The sequence below is a fragment of the Leiobunum rupestre genome, chromosome 9, assembly GCF_980474605.1.
Source record: "Leiobunum rupestre chromosome 9, qqLeiRupe1.1.hap1, whole genome shotgun sequence".
NCBI classification, from domain to species: domain Eukaryota; kingdom Metazoa; phylum Arthropoda; class Arachnida; order Opiliones; family Sclerosomatidae; genus Leiobunum; species Leiobunum rupestre.
Window position 1 is genome coordinate 22,115,276 of NC_143392.1, and position 18,845 is coordinate 22,134,120.

An 18,845-nucleotide genomic window follows, 5' to 3' on the forward strand; every position below is an offset into this window, starting at 1 on the left:
AAATGGCCATACCACGTAGGTTTCTGTTGTTTTTGATTGCGCGTAATATGGTAGGCTGGTCTAATGAAGTTAACTCGGCGCGCAAAAATATTTATCCTATGCGGTTGGGTTTTTTTTTTTATTTTCCATTATGGAGGAAAGATAACGGAGAGGCAACTCAACCCATTTATTAGAAAATGGTTGGTAACTTAAGCCAGGGTCACAATAGAGCTTAAAACCCAGTTTAGGTCGGTTTGAAAGCCAGTTTAGACCAAGGAGGATAATTCTGGGATAACACGTGCGAAATCGTTTCACCCCGGCTCGCTTATACCCAAGGCTTAACGTCATTTCAAATTATGACCAGAATTTTGAAAATACTAAAATGGATCCCGAAACAATTAGTTAATCATGTTTACTATACATACAGTAATATTATTTGACATTATTTATAATTTTATTCCCATTATATTTGAAAATACGAGCAATTTGACTTCCCCGCCTTGTCGTTTTGAAAGCGATTTTAAGCGAACCGACTGGGACGAGTGGCTTCCCGAACCAACACGAAGCGATTTCTCACGCTGATTTTGAAAACTAACTATCTAAACCGAAACGATTTTAGGGGTAAAAGTGAACCTGGCTTAATTGACGCCCATAAGTGTTGGGGGGTATTCGTGACAAATACCTGCCCCCTTAAACAAATGCCTGTCATATTAAGAAAATTCCAATTACACCATCGCCATCTTAATATTTAGCGGACGACAATTTGAGGTTGTAAATAAGTAGTTCAATTATAAATACAGGGATGGCGCCACGTTTGCGATTCAAGCTCGCGAGTCGCCATGACAGAGTGGGATCCTCTTATCAGATCATTATTTGGCCCATGATCAGATTCTTAAGAAGTGTTGGATTGTTAAAATTGCTTTTAAATTATTCTTAAGTTTAATTAATTAAAATTAAATAATTTGGCAATGAGTTTATTTTTTTAACAGTATTTGAAAAATATATTTTAGGAAATTAGTCGATATAAGAGTGAGTGGCAAATCTATTTAAGCCATGAATATTCAACTGGAATACCCTAGGTCACCTCCGGCGACGCGTAGGGCGGAGTCAATTTATAGTGACGTAGTTAAAGTAGAACTCGGCAGTCGAAGCGTTAGTTCCTAAAATGGCGCGTTATGTTTAGGTTTCCTTTTTGCCGAATTTATCATTAATCTATTTAATTAAATATATTCATGTATTTATTTAATATAATTATTAGAATAGTTATTATTATAATAAAATTATAACAGAGCATTTATTCTTTAATAATAATATGCAAACACTGACTCAGTTTTTCTTCCGAAGTATCAGTAAGAGGCTTAGCTTTTCAGAGATAGTTTTTATGTTAAAATGTTAAAAACCTTACAGAAATTCGATAGTATCGCTTTCAAAGGATCGGAGCTACATTCGTTCATTTTGTATTATTATTCTAGAAATATTTATAACTTTAAAATTTATTTTTAACCATGTAACGCGAACCGTCCGTGATAAATCATTTCGCGGTTATTCTACTCTCGTAAACTTTCTTGCGCTAAAATGACATCATTTTCGAATTCGCTGGTATTGGCATAAAATAGTACATTAAAATGCCTTAAAAAGTAATTTATGTTTCCATTTTTTAATTTTCCGATTTGCGGAAAATTTGGTGGAAATTTTTCCGCATTTTATTTTTCCGGAAAATTAACAACGCTACTAAACTTTGAACTTGGCCAAATGCTAAACTTTGAACTTGGCCAAATTATGTAACAACGGAAAAGACTATTGTTATTATGAGGTTCATTTACGTCTTTCAAAAAGTATGCAACAGAATGATTTTTCCACATTTTATTTTTCCGGAAAATTAACAACAAATAGATTCATCCCGATATTTTAATCATTTTTCAGAAATAATATATATTATATTCACTTCAATACAAGTTTTAACGCGTATTCAAAATTAAGGTTTTTTACGGTTGCGTGTTTAGTTCTTATTTAAAGGGGGTAAAGGGCGTCGTAGGGCGGAACCGGCTCTTTCATTTAGAAGATTGATGTCGTCGAAGGGGCGGCGGATTCTTGAACCGGAAAAGGAAGGCGGCGGGAGTGCAACGTACGATAAGGCAGCCCTCTGGCGGATGAAAAAGTAAATAGCGAGGCGGCTAATACTTTTTAGAAGAACTTCCTCCTGGCTCGCTTATTACCGCTGTTGATTCCCTTCGGACTCTTATTAAACTCGACGCCGCTGTAACTCTGCCGTTCTTCTTTCTGCCTTTATTCCTTCACGCGAAAAATTGCCCGCCACTCCAGTTGCCAACTTGGACTCTTTTCCCGCCTGATTGGGCTGCTTTTAAAAGTACCCAAATGATGAGGCGGTTTTTAGACTCTTTTATCCATACCTCTACTTGGAATGCTTATCGCGGCAGATTTTCGTCTCGATGTGGCTGACGGTTTTTTTGACATCACTATGTTAAATAAACAAACAACAACGTGAGAGGGGAGCGCGCGCAAAGGGGATTTTTTTCTCTCGTAGGCGGGGCCAAAGCCGTCAGAGTGATCTTACCATACGCGATACGCCAGGATAAGCATTCCAAGTAGAGGCATGGATTCCTGGTTTAGGTTATAATATCTACATTCTATTATCGATTCTTTCTGGGTAAAACATTACAGTAACTATTTTATTATATTATATTAAAAAAAATATATAATTATAATTGTTTTTATTATTATTAATAATAATAGTATAATTATTTGGGCGAGAATTTGGGCCTCTTTAAAAGTTGTAATTCGATTTCTGTAGTAAAATGGGCGACTTTTTGGGAAATTTTGGGCTAGTTTTATTTCTGTTTTGGCTGGGCACGTCACTAATAGCTGGCAACTGTTCGCAGCGCAGCTAGCGTTAACGTTTTCTTTTTCCCCATCATCGTCTTAATAAAATTCCGAAACACGTTAAAGCTGTTACAAACTAGTTTTTAGCTGTTGCCGCGGATAAAAGTGATAAAATTTAATTTATATTAAATTTAGCTTATCCTAGTGTTTGTGGTTTTTATTCCTTACTTGTTTAATTATATTTTTGTTTTATAAAAATTTTTAGTTAATCTATTTTTGTGGATCCATACGTTTAGTTTCTATCTCGAATCCTCTAAAGCTGTAATTAGATCTTAAGTTAATGTCAATATTCTATTTCCACTTTTGGCGAAACTAGACTATTAAAACACTAATTACGATAAAATATTGTAATTGAAATACCGTATTTTAATCTACGGAACCTGGTATTTTGAGACATAAGTTTATTAATTAAAAAATTACAGCGCGTGACTCACAAGTCAGTTTAATTAAAGGAAAAGTTCAGGTTGGGTAAGATTTGGATTTATTTGAAAGATCATGTTTAAATAAACTCAAAAATATCAGTCGTAAAATTGCATCTGTTTTTAATGACGATTAATTTTTAAACGAGCCAAATTTACCCGCCAAGCGAGCTGCCATTTTGTTTCGTTTTAAGATTTTAATCACGTGCTGTTCGCGCTATCACAGCGAATCTGTTCCCTGCGCGCGCTTGCTCCGCGTGCGGTCTGCGGAGGGAAGACGAAAGAAAATGGCAGCTCGCTTGGCGGGTAAAATTCGCTCGTTTAAAAATTAATTTATCGTCATTTAAAAAAGATACAATTTTACGACTGATATTTTTGAGTATATTTAAACATGATCTTTCAAATAGACCCAAGTTTTACCGAACCTGGACTTTTCCTTTAAATAATGTATGTCGTATTAGTTTGAAAGTTATCTCCTCACTGGTTTAAAGGGTTTTCCCTCGAACTCTTCGGTTTCCCTTCCCATAAAAACTTGTAGAGGTTAACGGTAATAGTGAGTGTAGGGAGCTGTTGGCTCGCGTGGCATGAAGGGCTTGCCACCACCCTCCTACGCATTGTAACCCGGCCACCTGAATTAATGGCTTCAAAAGTCGCTTGATGACGTAGGCCTAAGGTGGTGCCTTGGGTATTAGCCTAGCTGATTACTTTCATACGCCTGAAAGAGGACCTGGGTTCGCATTGTAGATGCAAATTACTTTCTCCATAATTCAAAATGCAAAATGTAAAATGTTTTTTGCAGCTCAAAATAAAAACAAAATGTTTTTACAAATGCATTCTGTTTACGTAGAGATTTCAAAAGCATCCTCGCAGCCAGCGTGGGAAATAAAGCGGTGGCACTGTACGAATATTCGTCTGCGTCTGAGTAAGTGAGTAACTGAGTATCGCCATCTATGATTACTTGGGAGTAAATAGCAGACGAACTTTATCTACAAGAGCTGCGATGATTCTACCAGAGTAAAAACAGTTTGAAAAAGCAAATCGTATTTTGCATTTTGCATTTTCAAAATGCATTTTGAACAACCCTGTGGGTTCGATTCCTACTTGTAGCGTTTCGGAAAAACTCAGAAATACTTTATCACTGGTTAAATCGTTTTTCCCCCGTGTTCTTCGATTTTCCCTTTCAATAAATAGTAAATGTAGGAAACTGTTGGTTCGAAACCCTACTACTTATTATAACCCGACCAAAACTAAATCATAATCAGCTAAGCTAATACCCGAAGCACTACCTTAGGCCCAAAGTCATCTAGCGACTTTAAATGCCTTAAATTCAGGTGGCCGGTTTACAATGCCATAGTCCGTGGTGTTAGTTCAAAAATATTTCACTTCCAGTTACCAGTACCAAATTTCGCTCTGTGCTTATATAGCCCTTAAGGTTTCAAAAACTGCCTGGACACTCTCTCAATGGTTGCTTACCACCCTGATGACGTATCAAGATGCCTTGACCTTTTGTATCTTTAAACTATCGTATCTCATTTACAAATTATCCGATGTTAGTGTGTAGTATATAATTTTGAAGTAAATAATATACTCTTCAATAATGTTCCGTGCTTATATACCCTAAGGTTTCAAAAACCACCAGGAGACACTCTCATAGTGGTTGCTGGCGTCCTCAAGACCTTTGTATCTTTAAACGTTCGTATCTCTGCCCCTAGTTGATTTTAGTTTCGAAATATGGATTTATTTTCGAGAAAATTTAAAAGCTCGCCTAAATCTAGTGGACCATAATGTTTTTTACTTAAAATTTGAATCTCTGCTCTTTACTGTATTTTCAGTTTTGGTATAGATATTGTGGCTAGTAAAAGACACGTTCAAGTACACGGCGAAACTTTACCTAGGAGAAATATTAATTAGTCTGCAGTATAATTTGCCAAAAAGTAACAAAGGAGCCTTCGATTACGTCGACAGAAAGGGGATACTCGACTTAAGTGAAACTTTTTCAAGATTACTTGGCGACCTGTGTTAGATTCCCTTCCACACTACCTAAATATTGAGAAGCTGCTTCCCACTCTAATCGAAAATACGGGAAAATATCACAAAGTATGCCGAACGAGATTTAATAGCCAAAAAATCGACAGTCTTTCCAAGCCAAAATGCATTACTTCTTGGAGAAAATAGACTTTTAACAAAATTGACTATTAATAATAATAATAATCAGCTAGGCTAATACAGTGGGCCAAAGTAATCGAGCGACTTTTAAAGCCTTTAAACAGATGGCCGGGTTAGAATGCGTAGAAGGATGGTGGCAAGCCCTTCACGCCACGTGAGCCATTAGCTTCATACACTTACTATAACCGATAAAGATCTTGTTGCACTAGAACCCAAATACCATAAACTCTGTTCTGCCTGTTCTGTTAGTTTTCTTCGAAAGTGCGGAGTTTCAAATAGTCAGACGTACACTGGCCAAAAGTCGCTTACGGATCTGTGCTCAGTGAATAACTATTTGAACAGCCAAACAGCCCCAGTCTTCCGTTTATCGAATCTTGTCACGGTTACAAGAATTAGGCTTTGAAGATGTAGATGCTAATTGGACTCATTCCAGGCTTAAGAGAGGATATAGTTGGTCGGGATGTACTCCTTTCCTTAGAAGGAGATGTGCAGAATGCAATCCGAAATACTTGCGAAAACACCTCCTTAAATGATGGCATGTGCCTTGCAAAGGCAGCAAAAATTCTTCATGAAGATATGTTCCGGTAGTATCCACGATTTGACTGCTCTTTTAATGAGCGGTTCACAGCTGAATTTTGCGTCTCCCTGAAGTTACTGATGTTCCACTACAACTAATTCCGAAAAATTACGAACGCCGCTGCCCTCTATAGAGTAGTATCGCTCTGTAGCTTTGGGCTATGGCAGCCATTTTGAGGGCAGTTTTTTATCTATAGGAAAAAGCATGGGTGACGTCGACATACGTCACGCCGATATTACTCTATTCTCCAACTTGTTAGATTCAAATGCGTCAAAATAGCAAGAAAAGAAGCAGAATAATCAACGTAAATGCGCCATGCCGTTGACAGAGCAACCCCATTGCCACTTTATATTAGTCTAATTATTATCAGTCATAATGGTGGAGCAGAACTTATAAATAAATTGTTTCATCTTGGATTGAGTGTGTCGTACCAAAGGGTTAAAACAGTCCTAAACGCGATCACCAGAGCAGTTTGTGAGCACTACGATCAAGGTAGGTGTGGTTTGTCCGCCTAATGTTGCGCGTAATGTGAACGTGCGCTGCGATTGACAATGTTAATAATGACTTTTCATCATACATCCATTAAGGCATTTCATGGTTGCACTTTCTCTTATTCAGTATCAACCAGTTGGTGCAAATATTCCAGACTCCAGTCGTTTAACTCTTGTTAACAGCAACAGCTCTAGAAACGCCAAATTACCTGAGAGTTACACGACTACACCTAAACTCAAGAGTGAGCCCCCACTATGATTGTAGCCGAGGTTATTATCGTAACACTGTCGACTGACCTCTTAATAATAATAATAATCATCATCATCATCATCAGCTAGGCTAATACCCAAGGCACCCCCTTAGGCCCAAGTCATCATGCGACTTTTGAAGCCATTAGTTCAGGTGGCCGGGTTACAATGCGTTGGAGGGTGGTGGCAAGCCCTGCATGCCACGCGTTCGAGCCAACAGCTCCCTACATTAACTATTACCGTTAACCTAGACAAGTTTTTATGGAAGGGGAAACCGAAGATCTCGGGGGAAAACCTCTTAAACCAGCGGGGAGAGAACTTGCAAACTCAACGCGGAAGGAGTTGTTCCGAGTTTCCACCCAGTGCCACAAGCTGGGATCGAACTCGGCTCCACTTGCTGCGAGGTGAAAGTGCTAACCACTCCGCCACCCCACCTTGGTTTAATTTCCAAGAGAAAATTCTTCAATTTCGAAGAATTAATTCCATGCGCTGCGAATTATTCGAGAAAAGAGAACAACAGTCCAAGAGAAAAAAAAATGTTTTCTACAATTTTTCCGCTTCTTCTAAGCCCTGACATTAACTCACCACCTGTGGTGCGACACGCAACAAATATTGTACAATACATTTTACAATTGTATTAATCCACATCAAATCCGTGTCGTTATTAATATACTAACACTAGGATAATTTGTAAATGAGATACGATCGTTGAAATATTCAAAAGTTACGCCATCTTGATGACGTAATCAGGAGGAGGTCAGCAACCATTGAGAGAGTGTCTTCTGGCGATTTTTGAAACCAGTGGGGGAACAAGTATTTCCGAGTTCTCACCCAGTGCCACAAGCCGGGATCCTCTCGTGGTGAGCTATTTGGTGGCTTAGTTTTAAAGTGGTGGTTTGTGTATTGTTATTTTTGCAAAACCCTTTTCGCACGAGCCAACTTTGTTGACGAGCCCTATTGTCTTACTGCATTGTTCTGTGTGAAAGGAGAGAGACACTCCAGAGAATAACGAGTTTTTGACGTTTTCGTTGCGGGAATTAAAACAACATTACTGACGTTAGTTTGATAAAGGTCAAATGTTTAAATTTAAAAATAGACCTTTGGGTAAAGTCCTTTAGAAAATGAAAATGCGACGGTAAAGATTTCGGTTGCTAAAAAACAACCGTACAATTGATGTTCTGTTTACCGAAACTGGTCAGAAAAAAAATCACCAAATTGTTTTACGTAGAATAGTAAATCGTTATAATTATAAAGTCGTTTTAATTTTTTAAGGGTTAACGTGACAAATCCAACTGACTCGCGAAAAATTCTGCTTTTTTTAACGAACTTGGCTATGTTGGGTAAAAATGTTAGCTTGAATTTTTTAAATTGATGAATTTGGTCAACTCTTATTTATTGGCGTTTATCCAGGTCACCGATTAATTTTCCCGGTCACCGATTAATTTTATCCTTCGCGACGTTAAAAATGTAATACTATTTTTACCGTTTTATTTCCAGAAATTGAAAAAAAATCGCTTCTAAAACTATAAATTTCCAAACAATGAAGAAAAAACCATAAATTTGGCGGAGTTTCATTCAATTTAGTTTTTGGGTTAATTAAAACGGCTTTAGTATAGGGTGTAAAACTCGGCCATTAAAGGACTTAACTGGGTCAGTAGACAACATCGCCTTATAGGAAGCGGAACATATCCGTAGACTGCAAATGACCAGCGCGTGATCGCCATAGAAAGTAAAATGACCAACGCTTTTATGCAAATCCATAAGCTTCGATGGCTTTTGACGGGGCGCGTGAGACCAAATTTCATAATTAATTTTGTAACGAAAAAGCAAAATAGAAATAGTAGGATGTGTGGCTGCCACACCCTTGAATTAACAGTAATAGTTGGAGCGTTCTTACGTGCCGATTTCAACCTATTTGGATACGCTTAATCCATCGAAATGGTTCAGTCGTAACAAAAAGATTAGCCAATTCCCATCTGGACCAAGGTCGAAACGTTAGACTAATATTCAACCACGCGGTTCGACCCATCGCGGATAAGCCGAAGAATTGGTTTTACCACGTGATTTATAGTACTCGGTAGTCCAATGTAATTATAATGACTTTATGGACTATTAATTTAGGCGCCTCTTTATATACGTTTAAACTCGATCCACTTTGCCGTTGTTTGAATTCGTTATTGCTAAACGTATATACTTAGTTTGCCCTCTTAGAAGATTTCCGAAATAAAGCGTTTGAGTGCAATGATTAATATTTAATTCCGAGTTTCATTTAAATTGCGCATATTAAATTTGTTTAAAATTATGGAACCTATTTCCATCGGTTTAATGTCAAATCCTTAAAGGGCCACAACGACGATTGAATGTTTTCGTTTGGACATAATTTAATGAACTTCCGTTTTAAGTAGCTACACCCGTATTAAAATAGTTCCAAATTAAATATATCGCTTCAAGAAAGGATTTATTTCTACTTGGGGAGAATGACTATGTTGAGACGTTTTTGGGACCAAATTAGACCATGAGCCCCTTTGAGTTGGGAATATTAATCTAGAGGTCCAATCAAAACGTCGGATTTCAGTATTTCGCGAAACCAGTTTTTAAAAAATAAGAATACTGCCGTCTGCTCCCAAATGACGAGAAAACTTTATATTTCTACCCGTGGCGCCGTCTATCTCTCAATGGTTCGTTCAAATAAGACGCGTTTTCCGGCAAAAATATTTTATTTTCAAAAATAATAGATGGCGCCACGGGTCATATGATAACGTTTTCTCGTCATTTTAGAGGAGACGGCACATTCGTAATTTTCAAAAACTTGTTTCGCGGGGAGCAGATTTGATTGGATCTCTAGATTAATATTCCCAACTCAATGATGAGTCCCATCTCAACCTAGTCATTCTTCCAAAGTATCAATAAATACGTGGAATGGAGGTGTGCTTAGCACTTTCGTCTCGCAGCAAGAGGAGGCGGGTTCGATCCCAGCTTGTGACACTGGCAGAAAACACGAAACTCTCCGCACGAGTTAAAAAGGTTTCCCCTTTCCATAAGATTTTGTTGATTTGTTGAGGCTAACGGTAATAGTAAGTGTAGGGAGCTGTTGGCTCGCGGGACTTGGAAGGGTTGGCCACCACCCTCCTACGCACCTTATTTAAAAAGCCGCTAGTTGACCTGTGCCTAAGGTGTTGCCACGTGTATTAGCATAGATGATTGTTATTTAAAAATACATTCCTGATAATATATTCTGATGATCTTTCTATAATTTTCTATTTTAACGATTTATAGGATAAATAATTTAATGATCGCAAATAGGCCCACGCCACACTGTCATGGCGACTAGCGTGCGGCAGCCGCAAACGTGGCGCCATCCATAGATTCATCGCCGAATTATTAATGAGCGTCTAGAAACTGTCATCTGCGAACTAGTGATTCAGCAACGAATTTAGAGGTGGCGTTAGTGTCATTACACTGGTTCGCGGGAATGCAGAGTAGTTGAATTCTCTAGGGTGGGATCGGCCTATTGCGTGATGCGTTTAGTAGTAAATCCGAATTTTATTAGTATTTTAACAATCTTTAAAGAGAGTATATCTTTATGAATACTAATTTATACTCTAAATAAACGTTACTGTTGCTGTAAATAAATGGGAAAATAGTTTTATGAAAATACTTTTTTTTTTAGTGCAGGCAGACCATAAATTTCATCTAACTGAAATCTTATAATATTTCACGTATAGTCCGCTAAATAAAAGTTCTATTTCCGGCGGATGCCGAAAAATCACCGCCTTTGGTAGTGTGGGGTCTATTCCCTTTAAACGGCATGTCATAAAAGAAAATATGTGCAGCTCTTCATGCGTGTTTAAAAGACATTAAATAAACCTATTCATTATTTACAGATATTTAAATAATTAAATTGTTTTTGTTTTAATGTCTTTTAAAAACACCAGTTTTCATTTCAGAAATATTTAACGCGTATAAAATCCTATAATTCTACTGTAAATATGGATGATATATTTTTCTGAAGTATTTTAATACGATCATCCTGAAAATTCACTGAATAAATCTCGCTTATTCGTACCGAAATAACTTATTCAATTTTGAAGTATTTTCTGATAGGCGCTCTCACGCGTTTTAAATTTTCCCCGGAATTTTCCAATGGACGCTAACGAATATTTTAATGGTTTTGCGGTAGCGGAGATTTCTCGGAATAAATATTGCAACGGTCGTTATCGCAGAGTCCCAATTTTCGTGGCGTAGTGTTGTCAAGCGCAATTTTAGCTGGACTTTAGCTCTTGTTAAAAATCCATTTAGTTGGGCTCCTCTTAAAGAGACGCGGGCACGAATCTCTTCTCCATAAAATAAACCTTTCCGCCAGCACGACAGAAATGGGAGGTGCCTGCCCTGCCTCGCTTATCGTTATCATGTGTTAGGAACGAATAAATTTGCCCCGTTTTCTGCATTCGCGTGTTTGCCAGTTGTAAATATGTTTTTTTTCATCTATTATAACCTTATATAGAATTTTCCTGAATTCGTAGTTTTAAAACCCATAGTTTTTTCCGTTACCGGTAATAAATATAACTTTATTTATATTTGTATTTATATATTTTATAAGAAAAATATGACGACAATAAATGTTTGAATGTTTCGCGATAAATTTAGAACATTATGGGATTAGTAATGGCGTGTTCCGATTCAGGGTCCTTTGAGAAGGGTTAAGCCAACGCTAGAAAACGTGTAGGAGTCGAGACTTATCTACACTCCTATATTCTCCGGTTTACTCCTTGACAAAACGAAGGTCTTGAAGACAATTATAGCTGGACTCGTGACGATGTAAGGCAAAGTATGTATTTATTTAGGGGGAATGGCCAAGTCGAAACCATAAATAATTACAGATTTCAGAAAACAATTATCGTACTCAAATTTGTTATAAATTTAAATTATGTGAAATATTCACGTTAAACTTGGTCGAAATTATGGTTATGATAATTTTTTTTAATAACGCTTAAATTAAGTTTGACCTATCGAAAAAATCTTGACTTAAACCAGGGTAATTAGATTCTGGTCGCTATACCAACTAAGCTTTTACACCGTATAAATTTCTAGAAAGCTTAAATTACATGGCGTTTCTGATAGGTGTGTATTTTGAGTGATTTAAAGGGCTAATAAACGTTGGTTTCACCTAGGAGCGTACTATATAGTATGCAATTGAAATTATGTGTACCATAATTATCGTACACCTGTTAACGCTAGTCGAAACCCCCCCCCCCCCCGTCCCGGCACGAGAGGGGGAAGGAAAAGGTCACCGTCGTGCGCCTCAACCTATTAATCCCATCTAAGTTGAAATAAATACATTTTGGGAATCATGAAAACAAAGGCTACAGTTGCGGCTACATATTCTCTGCTAACCCGAATGAATTCGTGGTATAACGTAATATAAATTCCATTTTCATAAGAATTCTAAATATTTGATAAAAGCATGAAAACGTCTACGCATAATATGTATATTAGGTAGCCAGCACTTATTGTTTAAAAATCTACTTGAAACGAAATAAATTACAGCTCTAGTCACAACAAAACCTAACAATATTAAATTCGTATATAGTATGTTGTTATTTTAATAAGGTCGCTTCAAAAAGGTTTTCGGAGTTGAAAATGGCCGCCATATTTAAATTAAAGATGGCGGCTCAGAACAACAAAATAGTAGGATTATGTTGCAGTGAATTTCTAAGTTATGTTACGTACGATAATAGAAAATTTCTTTTAAATTCTATCTACGTTTTTCATATGATTAATTTTATAAATATATAATTTAATCTTAAGATTTCTCTCAGTTAGCCTAAATTATTTTATTTTGTAAGTTAATAAATACAAAAATGAACAAATAAATACAAAATAAACAAATACAAAAATAAACACAAAAATAAACAAATAAATACAAAATAAATACAAAAATAAAGAAATAAATACAAAATAAATAAACACAAAAATAAACAATTAAATACAAAATAAATACAAAAATAAACAAATAAATACAAAAATAAACAAATAAATACAAAAATAAACAAATAAATAAATACAAAAATAAACAAAGGCTTAAGGTGACGAGTATTTTTGTATCGACTGTTTTGTAAGTATTAAATAAATACAAATATAAATAAATAAATACAAAAATAAACAAAGGCTTTTTTGTATCCAATAGACACGCATTTTGGATAGTTAATAATCAGCTAGGCTAATACCCAAGGCACCACCTTAGGCCTAAGTCATCATGCGACTTTTGAAGCCTTTAATTCAGGTGGCCGGGTTACAATGCGTAGGAGGGTGGTGGCAAGCCCTGCATGCCACGCGATCGAGCCAACAGCTCCCTACACTAACTATTACCGTTAACCTAGACAAGTTTTTATGGAAGGGGAAACCGAAGAACTCGGGGAAAACCCCTTAAATTAGTGGGGAGAGAACTTGCAAACTCAACGCAGAAGGAGTTGTTCCGAGTTTTCACCCGAGTTATCGACGCCATACAGATGTGTATTTCCCCGAATTACATTAGCGCTTAAAAATACATTATCGGCCTTTCATCCGCTACAACGCGGCCGTTTCTTTTGTGAGAAATCTTTGGAAGTCCTTATAAAATATTTGCGCTTGTTTATAAATTTGCCGAGTCATAAATTCGGACGCCGCCTTAAAGATGATACTTTACGGCGTCGAAGCCTTTATAAATAAGGCTTATTTTCTAAGCGTACTCCTCGAAACAGCTGGGCTTTTCTCAAGAAAGGACGTTTTCCGAAGCGCCACCTATCGCGGGATTTTCTCTTTTTACGACGATAAAGCTCTCGGCGCAAATGAAGAAAGACGACGTATAGAAAGTTCGATCATCCGCCGTCCCATACACTCGCGCCTCTTGTCGCTGCTACGACCCGGATTAGACGAATCTGGCGACTCGTTCTGTCCATAGTATACGTGTCGTCTGCTACGACACTCGCCCCCCTTTTTACCGGCCCCCTCTACCGCTACGTCGTCGTGTACTTTGCGGTCTCCTTTATTTCCAAATGACTCCAACAGGTAGGTTGCCCCCCACCCGCCCTTCCTAGACGCTTTGCTTCGTATTAAATTATTTCGCGAAAATACTCGTGAATATGGATCGAATTAAGCTTTTAATATATAGATGAATAATTTGTCTGTCCGTTATGCAATTAGAGGTTGCTAAGGATCGCTTCCGGTAAAATTCTTAGTCTTTGAAGGTTAAACACGTCTCATTTTGAGGATATTTGAATTTTAACTATTAATTGTTTAGATTTGATAATATTCTACAGGTGAAAATACTTTGACGTGCAAAACGCTGCTCGGTTTGAGGATTACATCCGGTCAAACTACTCTCGATTTGGGGAATTTTGACAATTTAATTTCTCTCGATTTGAGCAATTTTGACAATTTAATTTCTCTCGATTTGAGCAATTTTGACAATTTAATTTCTCTCGATTTGAGCAATTTTGACAATTTAATTTCTCTCGATTTGAGCAATTTTGACAATTTAATTTCTCTCGATTTGAGCAATTTTGACAATTTAATTTATCTCGATTTCAGCAATTTCCCAGTTAAACTAATTTTGATTTCAGCAATTTGCCAGTTAAAATAATTTTGATCTGACAAATTTCCCAGTGAAATTAAATTCGATTTGACAAATTTCCCAGTGAAACTAATTTCATTTCGAGCAATTTAATAGTGAAATTAATTTCGTTTCGAGCAATTTCCCAGTGAAATTAATTTCGTTTCGAGCAATTTCCCAGTTAAATTAATTTCTTTTCGAGCAATTTCCCAGCGAAATTAATTTCGTTTCGAGCAATTTCCCAGCGAAATTAATTTCGTTTCGAGCAATTTCCCAATGAAATTAATTTCGTTTCGAGCAATTTCCCAGTGAAATTAATTTCGTTTCGAGCAATTTCCCAGTTAAATTAATTTCGTTTCGAGCAATTTCCCAGTTATATTAATTTCGTTTCGAGCAATTTCCCAGTTAAATTAATTTCGTTTCGAGCAATTTCCCAGTTAAATTAATTTCGTTTCGAGCAATTTCCCAGTTATATTAATTTCGTTTCGAGCAATTTCCCAGTTATATTAATTTCGTTTCGAGCAATTTCCCAGTGAAATTAATTTCGTTTCGAGCAATTTCCCGGTGAAATTAATTTCGTTTCGAGCAATTTCCCAGTGAAATTAATTTCGTTTCGAGCAATTTCCCAGTTAAATTAATTTCGTTTCGAGCAATTTCCTATTGAAATTAATTTCGTTTCGAGCAATTTCCCAGTGAAATTAATTTTGTTTCGAGTAATTTCCCAGTTAAATTAGTTTCGTTTCGAGCAACTTCCCAGTTATATTAATTTCGTTTCGAGCAACTTCCCAGTTATATTAATTTCGTTTCGGGCAATTTCCCAGTTATATTAATTTCGTTTCAAGCAACTTCCCAGTTATATTAATTTCGTTCGGGCAATTTCCCAGTGATCTTAATTTCGTTTCGAGCAATTTCCCAGTGAAATTAATTTTGTTTCGAGCAACTTCCCAGTTATATTAATTTCGTTTCGGGCAATTTCCCAGTTATATTAATTTCGTTTCGGGCAATTTCCCAGTTATATTAATTTCGTTTCGAGCAACTTCCCAGTTATATTAATTTCGTTTGGGCAATTTCCCAGTGATCTTAATTTCGTTTCGATCAATTTCCCAGTTATATTAATTTCGTTTCGAGCAATTTCCCAGTTAAACTAATTGAAATTTGAGATACTTCTTCAGTGGAAAATCATCGATGGTTAAACTCCTCTCGATTTGAGAATCGTTTCAGCTCAAACGCATCTCACTTTGAGGATTTTTGTCAATTACGCTTCTCTCGATTTGAGGGTCTTTGACGCGATTATCGCAGCCGTTCCCGAAATTAATTAAACTATGAGTTAGATATTGACATTGTACTTCGGACGTTACGACAAATTGAAAACGGCAAAAAGCGAAGGGAAAATTCGTCAATGACGTCACGTGGGAGGTCAATATGGCGATGTAGAGCACTTGACTGAACTTGGGAGGTTGGCTAATTAGCTATTTTGGGCATTCGCGAATTTATCAACGTCAAATCAGTGGAAAAGAGATGCTCGATGAATATTTTGAACGATTTAATTCGAAATAGGCCTAGCAGATGGCGTACGTTTCGTCAAATTGACGATTCTTATCCGGAGAGAGAGAGGGGGAGGGCAGGGGAGAGCCCCCCGTCCGTAAGGCGAGGGTGTTCTCCTATTGGCCGAGTGCTCGTCTCCCGGCTGATTTTGCCGCATTCCGGGCTAGAAGCGACTGCGGGGATGTGACGGATTTCTACAGAGCCCCGTCGCCTCCAATTTCTACACTCGATTTTCGCCACTGTCTCTACTTAAACAAAAAACATTCTCGCAATCTTCCAAATTATATATTATATATAGTCTCTAACTTAAGCGTATCATTAGTCGTAGAATCGGAGTAAAGAGATCCGTTAAAAAATCCGCGAAAAATCCGATCGGCCAACGACGTCAACCGATTTAAGTCAGTGTTAACAAAATTTAACCAATCGATTTCTCGTAACGGTCACAAATTCGTCGGAATTGGTAACCAAAATCAAAAGTCCGCTCGGACAGGCAACGCAACCGATCAGGTAAGACGACCGACCAAACTATTCCTTATATTTAGCACTTTTAATACGTCCTTTTTACCCGGTTATCGCGACTTCGTTCTTCGCGTTTGTACGAAGTTGCGAAAATATCAATATCTCTTGGTGTATTTGAATTAATTGAGTTTATAATCGAGAAAATGTATAATTTATTTACCTGATAAGGTCGTAATCCCGATGATATTCGAATTTAGTCCACTTTGATGTGTCCGGCGGGCGTTCGAGGAGACGAGCGACTATACCGGTACCGTTTTTTGTTTTTCGAAGTTGCGGGGTGGTGTTTGGTGTGGCTTTTTTACGTCGCTAATCCTGTCCCCTGCACCATATGTCTCGATGGTGACGTCTTCACTACGCAGTTCGCGACTCCCCCAACGTCTACGACACCTAACAAGTGTTTGAGAACGGGGGTATCTGTATTGGGAGGGGCTTCCCCCTTTTCAAGGCGCTGAGATGTCCCCCCCCCCCTCCCTTTTAGCTTCTAAGACAAACTTCTAATTGCTGTAGCTTCCAACTGGAGCTTTTCTCTAATCTCGTGCCTTCTTTATTCCTGTCCTCCCCTTATTAATTTTTTCGCTTCGTGGATCTTGGACTTTCCTCTCGAAGCCTCATTAAAAATAGCCGGCTACGTGGTGTCATTTTTTTTCTTCAGATCTCGTATGCATTCCAGTTTTTTTTGGTTTAATTTACCATTAGTCTATAATATTTTCCGTAAGTAAAACACTCGTTTTCTTAATATGCAAAATTTCAGGGTTCATACAGACTTGGAATACCTGGAAATATCAGGGAATTCTATTGTCGAAAAAACGGTCATGGAGATATTAGGGAAATTCCAATTTTTAAGTAAAAATCAGGGAAATATCAGGGAAAGTCCCATTTGTTTTGGAAAATCGGGGAAATTTATGAGGGTTCAGAAAGTTTGCCCTAATGAATACAAATTTACATCAATAAGTTTTTCTGATTAAACATTTGACTTTATTTCTTCTTTTTTAATATTGAACCATTTAAACTTAAATGACAATCATGAAATGAATTACTCTAGAAATCTTAGTTTTATTTTATTTTGCACCTGGAAAAATCAGGGAAATATTCGTGGGAAAACCGGGATTTATCAGGGAAATCGTGTTGCCAATAGCTGTATCAACCCTGAATTTGTATTCAGAGATATTATCAACACACGCTAGAGAGCGATATTATTTCTGTGTGGACGTCATAATTTAATTCCGTGAATAGTTATCAATAAAAAATATCCCTTACTTATGGAACGATATCGCAGACTTATGGATTAAGTTGTAGGACTTGCAATAATCACGACTATATATTTGAACTATTAGCACCGTGAGATCGTGTCGACGAATTGGCCAGGAGGCCCTACAAGAGCCGGTACAAATTACCGTGCAGTCTAGGTGCCCTTGTTTGAATCAACAAGAAATACTTCTCCCGGGTTTCTGTGCGAAAACGTATAGCTATCTACAGTACCAAAAGTGTGTCAATCGGACCTATTTCGTTATGAATGTTACGAGCGAAATACAAGTTGGGAGGGGAGAAGGGAAAGTATGCCTTGGGGAGGGAAGGAAGTTAAAACCAACAAATAACGCCTCGTAGTGAGGAATGGAGGAACTAAGTAGCACTGGTCAAAGTTAGTGTATTTTTTGAATTTTCGTTGTTCTGTGGAGATGCTATCGCCATCTACCTACGATATAATACCATAGACTAAAAAAAATCCAGAAAGGCCACAATAAATAGGCTTTTACGTGGTCGATCTCGAGTCGAGCATTCATTAAACCTTTAGCATACGAAAGTACAGGGATTGTCACACTTTTGATAATTATGTAACTTTTGACAGTACTAACAGCTATCTTGGAGCCCGAAACTTATATTTTACCGGGGTCCGGGCCCGCTCTCATCGGCCTTGTTGGCCAGTATCGGTAATTTCCAAAAGCTTTATCAATTTATACTACGCTTAACATTATCCCCAGTGTGTCTGTCATTAACTACGTCCCTAGGTGCCGGTAAGTCTATGCTCGGGTCCTTGGAAGAGGAAATGGAGTAGGGGGAAAAATCGTGTATAAAAGTGTACACTCAGTGTACACCGAAATAACATAGTGGTAACGGGGGAAAGCAACCTGTTTCCGATATATATTGCGATCATTAGTTGGGTTCTCTTAGACAGCGACTTCGATTAGGCGGGTGATGATAGCGTTTCATTCCACGCCCTGTTCCGCTCTACTCCATTTTGGACGATTACTTTCGTGGCGACGCCGTTTTTGATGGCAGCGAGGGTTCGAGTCGACTTCCACGAATCACCGTGTTCATAATCTGTCTCGGTTTTGAGATAACTTCGTCTAACAAGTTTAATTTCATTTATCTTTCCCTTACAAAAATGTTCTGTAGACTTTGTACCCTTG

At 37.5% G+C, this 18,845-nt stretch overlaps 2 protein-coding genes across 7 annotated transcripts in view; one reads left to right on the forward strand and one right to left on the reverse strand.

Moving 5' to 3' along the window:
- Positions 1-16,891, reverse strand: part of Gad1 (glutamate decarboxylase) — a 153,320-nt gene extending 136,429 nt beyond the window's left edge. The window contains exon 1 of the mRNA XM_090158186.1: positions 16,598-16,891. The gene's annotated coding sequence lies outside the window, so the exon portion shown is untranslated. The remainder of the gene's footprint in view (positions 1-16,597) is intronic.
- The window catches only part of tau (microtubule-associated protein tau), an 80,594-nt gene continuing 77,808 nt past the window's right edge, over positions 16,060-18,845 (forward strand). For 5 of the 6 annotated variants that reach the window (XM_090158180.1, XM_090158184.1, XM_090158182.1 and 2 more), the window contains exon 1: positions 16,060-16,425. The gene's annotated coding sequence lies outside the window, so the exon portion shown is untranslated. The remainder of the gene's footprint in view (positions 16,426-18,845) is intronic. The other variant, XM_090158181.1, reaches the window with a different exon arrangement.